Below are 7667 nucleotides of genomic sequence, written 5' to 3' on the forward strand. Positions count from 1 at the left end.
TATTTTGTGGAATAACCCTTGTTTGCAATTACAGCTAATAATCGTCTTTTATAAGACCTGATCAGGCCGGCACAGGTCTCTGGAGTTATCTTGGCCCACTCCTCCATGCAGATCTTCTCCAAGTTATCTAGGTTCTTTGGGTGTCTCATGTGGACTTTAATCTTGAGCTCCTTCCACAAGTTTTCAATTGGGTTAAGATCAGAAGACTGACTAGGCCACTGCAACACCTTGATTTTTTCCCTCTTGAACCAGGCCTTGGTTTTCTTGGCTGTGTGCTTTGGGTCTTTGTCTTGTTGGAAGATGAAATGACGACCCATCTTAAGATCCTTGATGGAGGAGCGGAGGTTCTTGGCCAAAATCTCCAGGTAGGCCGTGCTATCCATCTTCCCATGGCATGGATGAGGACCAGATGGCCAGGCCCCTTGGCTGAGAAACAGCCCCACAGCATGATGCTGCCACCACCATGCTTGACTGTAGGGATGATATTCTTGTGGTCGTATGCAGTGCCATCCAGTCTCCAAATGTCACGTGTGTGGTTGGCACCAAAGATCTCGATCTTGGTCTCATCAGACCAGAGAACCTTGAACCAGTCTGTCTCAGAGTACTCCAAGTGATCATGAGCAAACTGTAGACGAGCCTTGACATGACGCTTTGAAAGTAAAGGTACCTTACGGGCTCGTCTGGAACGGAGACCATTGCGGTGGAGTACGTTACTTATGGTATTGACTGAAACCAATGTCCCCACTGCCATGAGATCTTCCCAGAGATCCTTCCTTGTTGTCCTTGGGTTAGCCTTGACTCTTCGGACAAGCCTGGCCTCGGCACTGGTGGAAACTTTCAAAGGCTGTCCAGGCCGTGGAAGGCTAACAGTAGTTCCATAAGCCTTCCACTTCCGGATGATGCTCCCAACAGTGGAAACAGGTAGGCCCAACTCCTTGGAAAGGGTTTTGTACCCCTTGCCAGCCTTGTGACCCTCCACGATCTTGTCTCTGATGGCCTTGGAATGCTCCTTTGTCTTTCCCATGTTGACCAAGTATGAGTGCTGTTCACAAGTTTGGGGAGGGTCCTAATTAGTCAGAAAAGGCTGGAAAAAGAGATAATTAATCCAAACATGTGAAGCTCATTGTTCTTTGTGCCTGAAATACTTCTTAATACTTTAGGGGAACCAAACAGAATTCTTGTGGTTTGAGGGGTTGAATAATAAATGACCCTCTGAATAAACTTTTCACAATTTAAAAAAAAAAAATAAAAAAAGAAATAACATTCTTTTTTGCTGCAGTGCATTTCACACTTCCAGGCTGATCTACAGTCCAAATGTCACAATGCCAAGTTAATTCCGAATGTGTAAACCTGCTAAATCTGCAGGGGGTTGTATACTACTTGTAGGCACTGTACATAACACATTATTTAACAGTACATCACTGACGGCCATATGCAAAAGTTCACTTCACTCATTCAAGTACTGGATGAGAGCACACACTTTTAAGCAGGTTGCCCTCAGGCAACAGGCTCTTTTTGCTTTTGGCAGTAACATCCACATGCGCCTGCCCGTTTCTCACAGAGTTTGTGACAGTCATGGACCCATTTCTCAGGGTCCACTAGTTCCTTCCTCCTCCTCCCCTCTCTGCCGATGCAAAACTTTGCTGCACAACACTGCCCAGATACAAGTCCTGGGGACATGGGGCAAGGGGCAGAGTCCATAGGGTAAAGTCCTTGGAGGTGAGGACAAAGTCTTTGGGGTAAAGGAGCAATGTCCTTGGGTCAAGGGCAATATATTAATGGGGAAAAAGGGCAAGGTCCATGAGGCAAAGACAGTATGCGGAGTCCAGAAGCCAGGACAGAGTCCATGGCGGAGGGCATGCAGTTCTCCTGCCCCTCGCAGTCCTGTCATCCAACAGAGTGGTGCTCATTGTGCACCAAACACACCCAGGAGTTGAAAACAAACAACAGCTTCAGCCACTTTGCGCCAACTTCTTCAAAGAAGTCGGGTCTCCTGACCTGCCCCCCCCACGGAACGCAGAACAGTCACACTGGCATAAGTGCAACTAGCACAACAGGGGGGCATTGTGGGATCGGTTCTTCTCACAGCCAGTTCAAGACTTCTCCTACCAGCTCCAGACCTATGGAACCCCAGACTCAACCATCTTCATGTACACGGCCAAGTGGGTAGCCTTGGCCACATTCATCACAGATGGCACTTCTTTGGGATCGCACCCAGTACTCCCAGTTGTTGCAGACTGTGACTGCTTGTCTAGGCCAAAGGGATTAGCCTCTCTGGAAGCAGCCGCTGCAGTCGCCAGTCCAGTTGTTGAGTTCTGGTCTTTTTGAAGTTTCAACAAGCCTCTTGGCAGCAGCACCTCTTCTTGTTGCTGCAGCCACTTTTTCAAGGTCACACGCCCTCTACTCTCAGGCCATACGCCGTGCTGCTCCATCACTGTCTTTCCACTCAACAACAAGGGCCTGCTCAGCGGTGCGAGTAAACCGTTTCTTAAGAGCCATGGCCTGTTTTCCATTAGCTTCTTGGCAAGGGCTGGCTCACTCTTTCTGGTGCACCTGCTAGAGGCGTTTCTTCATCCCCTGCTTCTGCGCACACAGACTAGTGTTTTGCGCTCTTTTTCTTGGGTACTACCCATGCCAGGCACTCGGCTTCAGGCCATGTCCTGTCGACTTTGTTTCCACGACACACAATGTGTTCATCTCAGGCGTCTTTCCCGGAGCCCATCTGAACAAGCTGTGCATAGAATGACCCTGCTCGCAGCACCACTTGAAAGAAGTTATGGATGCCAGACTGCGAGGGCTCCGCACTCCTTTACGAGAGAGAGACAGTATTTGTAGACCACTTCGAGTCAGGTGTGCAACAGTTACTGCACTCTTTAGGGCAGTGTTCATCACCTCCCAGCAGCCAGTCGCCAAATTGGATGCTTTTCTTGGCAAAATAACTGTAAACGTTTTATTAATTATTCCACCTTCACATCAGACCTGGCCAAACTTAAATAGTTCTACTGCCGCTGTTTCTCAGGGTACTCCATCTGGTCTATGCCACTGCCTGGGACCTAGTCTTTCAGCTGCCAGGCCTATACCTTCACATCCTTCTTGTTCTTCTCTCCATGGCTAAGTGTAGTCCTCTCTCTGAATGGTTTCTAGTCTCTCGACTTACTTAGACCCATCCTGAGGAACTCTTTCTCTCTCGAGAACGACTATCTAGGCCCTGCACTCTTCTAAGCTCATCCCGAGGTCAGACGTAGGCTCAGGACCCTTGGAGGATACCTCTAGGTTCCTCAATGGACCCAAGTTACAAGGTCACGTCCTCACTTCAGGAACCCCTCTGCAGAACTCCTGTCTCACAGGCCTGTCTCTATAACCAACCCACCCTCTGGCTTTTTGTCACTCACTCCTCTTTGCTCTCAGCTCCCTCTGCAACCAGTATCTGATAATACTATATTTATTACTAATCTGTATCTGTATATCTGAATATCAGTGCAGCGGGGCTCCTAAACTGGCCTGCAGGCTAGGGGAGCTCTAGCTGTCCCTGATCCCAGAGATACGTCTGATGGTCAGCCCTGATTTTGTACCCCTCCTTTCCTACCCCGGGAGAGGGGGAAGAGGAGTGTGAAAACATCAGCAGTGATTAACAAATAAGAGAAACCAAAACTCTATCACACAGCATGCTCACACTAAGTAATCAGACAAGTGATAAGGAGGACAAGAGAAGCAGGGAGGAAATAACCAGATTAATTCCACTGCACACCAAGCAACATGCAGTAAATTACCAGACTGGAAAACAACACAACACAGACTGGTGTAGCAGAAAGCTATAGTCGGCAAAGAAAGACAAATTCCTCCATCTTAAAAAGGCAGGCAGTACATATGATAGGTCTTCCGCAACAAATGATCAAAAAAGTAATCAGCAGGCTTGCAGAAATTAACTCTTGCTGACCGATCACTAATGAGCACACAGCTGGTCGACACTCGAGCCTGCAGAGTCTGTGGTCTGAACAATGTCTGATGTCACCATGACACGCGGCGGTTCTAGAGCAAAACGCTGTGTGACATTTTATCTGCCTAATACACTTTACCACACATTGCTAACACATTTATCACATATTTAACACATATTAGATTATACTTTACATTACCATAAACACTGTTAATACATTTACAACATAGTAACATCACATAAGGTGGGTGAAGGTGGGGAAGGTCAGGACCCAGAGGTAGGTAGCTGGGTAACAGTTAGAAGAAGAGGTAGGGGGAAAAGTGTCAGGATGTCTAGTCTTGATCTGGCACAACCTAATAAATATGTCTGTTTGGCTGATATTAAGAATGCAGGCTCAGGACTAGGATCACTACAGCAGGATGTTGCTCCTTGGAACCAGGAAAATGAATGCTGTAAGAAGGAGGGAAATAGGAGTGCAGCAAAGCCCAGACAGATATTAGTGGTTGGGGACTCTATAATTAGGCGGACAGAAAGGGTCATTTGTTGCTGAGACCATGCATGCCGAACAGTGTGTTTTCTGCCGGGTGCTCGAGTTCAGCATATTGCGGATCAGATAGACAGATTGCTGGGTGGGGCTGGGGAAAATCCAGCTGTCATGGTGCACATTGGTACTAAGGACAAAGTTAGAGGCAGGTGGAAGGTCCTTAAAAATGATTACAGAGAACTAGGAGAGAACCTGAAGTTCAGGACCTCCAAGGTGGTGTTTTCAGAAATACTACCGGTGCCACGAGCGTCACTAGAAAGACTGCGGGAGCTTAGGGAGATAAATACGTGGCTTAGAAATTGGTGCAGGAAGGAAGGTTTCGGGTTCATGGAGAACTGGGCTTACTTCTTAGTCGGCTACAGGCTCTATGGTAGGGACAGGCTGCACCTCAATGGGGAGGGTGCAGCTGTGCTGGGGGAGAAAATTGTCAGACGGATCTTTTAAACTAGGATCTGGGGGGAGAGAGGGTAGTGGAGCAAATAAGGGGATAGATAGAGCAGATAGAGATAGTGAGACTGTAGGGGTCAATGAAGGATTAGAGGGGGCTGGGACAAGCAAGGAAAATAGGCAGGCTAGGAGTAAGGAATACGTTAATAGTATTAAATGTATACTGGCAAATCCAAGAAGTCTTGCAAACAAAATGAATGAATTGGGGACTCTTATGTCAACCATGGATTATGATGTGGTGGGTATTATGGAAACCTGACTGGATGAGAGCCATGACTGGGTGACAAAGGCAGAGGGTTATACTACATTTTGGAAGGACAAGAAAGACAAAAAAGGTAGTGGGGTGTGTATATTTATCAAATCTAACCTAATACCTGTGTTCATTGATGACATTGGGGGGAGCTGCAACTGTGACGTCCCTGGACTAGTCAGGTCGTCACAGGGTACTGCACGTTCTTTATCTTCCAGTGCAGGACTCAACCCCTCTTGATTCTGGGTTCCCAACTTGCAGCACTGCCTCCATCAGCATCCAAAATCCCAATCACACCTGGCACCACACCCTGTCAGGCACACCAGTGGGCTGCTAAGCTGGAATAGGGCCGCCCACCTAGGGGTCAGGCAGGGAGGTGGGAGGTGACAAGTCAGTTGAGTGGTAACCCTCGAGCAGTGAGGAGCTCAGGGAAGCTGGGAGTTGGAGCTCCAAGGGGAGAGGCAGATACCATGGTAGGGAGCGGGGCCTGGACAGCTCCAAGATTACGGGCCACTTGGACACTTCTAAAATTCTGTGCACGGAGGCAGGCTATGGACCACCAGGCAGTACTGCAGGGGACGGAACCCGGACGAGCTCCCCCAAGAGGGCAGCGGCACCCAGATACTTGGTTTACCACTCCATCACCCTGGGTACTCCCAACGGCAGCGGCAGTACTCCCTATTACCGCACACTACAGGTGGCATCACAAACTATCTAATTCCCCTGTAAATAACCTCCCCATCACGTTTTGGCGTGACCCTGAGCCCCCTGGTCCGGAGACCCTTGGGCCATGAGTAGTGACACCCGGATCCGAGCAGTTCGACCGCTGCTGGGGCGGTACACGTCCGAAAGACAACAATGTAGAGTCAGTATGGGTAAATATACATGAGGAGGGGAAGAATGGAAAAATGCTAATTGGAGTTTGCTATAAGCCTCCTAACATACTTGAACAGGTAAAGGGTGAAATGCTGCAACAAATTGAAAAGGCAGCTAGTAATAATAATAATCGGGTCCTTATTATGGGGATTTCAACTATCCAGACATTCAGTGGGACATAGAATGTTCGGGTTGTGCTAAAAGCTGTAAGTTCTTATCTAGTATTCAAGACAATTTCCTCTCTCAGATGGTAGATGAACCGACCAGGGGAGATAATTTGCTAGATCTGGTCCTGTCAAATAGACCAGATACAATTTCAGATCTACAGGTCCGGGAGCACTTGGGCACCAGCGATCATAATTTGGTAAGCTTCAAAGTAATATTCAATAGAACATTTTAAAGGGGAAATGCTAAAATCTGAGGTTTTAGGAAAGCTGATTTCAACAAATTAAGGGAAAAGCTTAATTGTGTAGATTGGGACAATGTTATGCTAACTGGGGATACCGAACATAAATGGAGTAAGTTTAAGGATATACTCCTAGAGTCCTGTAAAAAACTTATACCCTCTGGTAATAAAATGTCCAGGAATAAAAATAATAATAAGGATAAATAAGACTGTACAAAGTATAATAAAACAAAAACAAAGGGCGTTCAAAATCTTGAAGGCTGAGAAAACAGAAATGGTATTTCAGAAGTATAAAGATATCAATAGGAAATGTAAAAAAGGAATCAAGCTAGCAAAATTAGCTACTGAAACAAAAATCGCCAAGGACATTAAAATAAATCCCAAAATCTTTTATAAATACATTAATGCCAAAAAGAAAACAAAGGATAGTATCGGCCCCTTAAAATACAATAACAAGTTAGTTATAGAGGACAAACAAAAGACTGAGATATTAAACAGGCACTTCTCCTCTGTGTTCACCCAGGAATTGACTGTTCCATGGATCATTAAACAAGTCAAAAATCAAAGTTCACCACCCGATATAATTAATTTAACACAAAAAGAAGTACGCCTACGTCTGAATAAATTTAACATTGACAAATCCCCAGCGTCAGATGGCATTCATCCACGAATATTGAGGGAATTGAGCTCAGTAATTAACAGACCGTTGTATCTCATCTTCTTATGCCTGCTTTACATGCTTCAATAAATCTTTCAATCCGTCGTCGGGGTCAAGTTGTAAGTGACGCACATCCGGCATCGTTCATGACGTATTTGCGTGTGACACCTACGTGTGATCAAGATTGAACGCAAATACGGTGATCGCATACACGTCGTTTATTCCTCATACATTGGACGTTTTGTTACACGAACCTAGTCAATTGAAACGTGTGACATCCCTCATACGATTTTGATGTCTTAGGCTATGTGCGCAGGTGTGCGCTCTGCACCGCAGCTTAAAAAAGGTCCGCTTCAGAGCGCAGCTGAAAAGCTGCATTCTGAAGCGCCTCACAATGTCTGTCATGCACTAATCTCTGTCAGTCGGTCACTATCTCTGTCCCTCTCTCTCTGTCCATGTCAGTCTATCCCTCTTACCCCCTCTCTCATACTCACCGATCCCCGATCACCGGCGCGGCTCTGCACGGCGTTCACACTGCTCCAGCGGCTT

The sequence above is a fragment of the Anomaloglossus baeobatrachus genome, chromosome 2 (assembly GCF_048569485.1).
Source record: "Anomaloglossus baeobatrachus isolate aAnoBae1 chromosome 2, aAnoBae1.hap1, whole genome shotgun sequence".
In the NCBI taxonomy this organism is placed as follows: Eukaryota; Metazoa; Chordata; class Amphibia; order Anura; family Aromobatidae; genus Anomaloglossus; species Anomaloglossus baeobatrachus.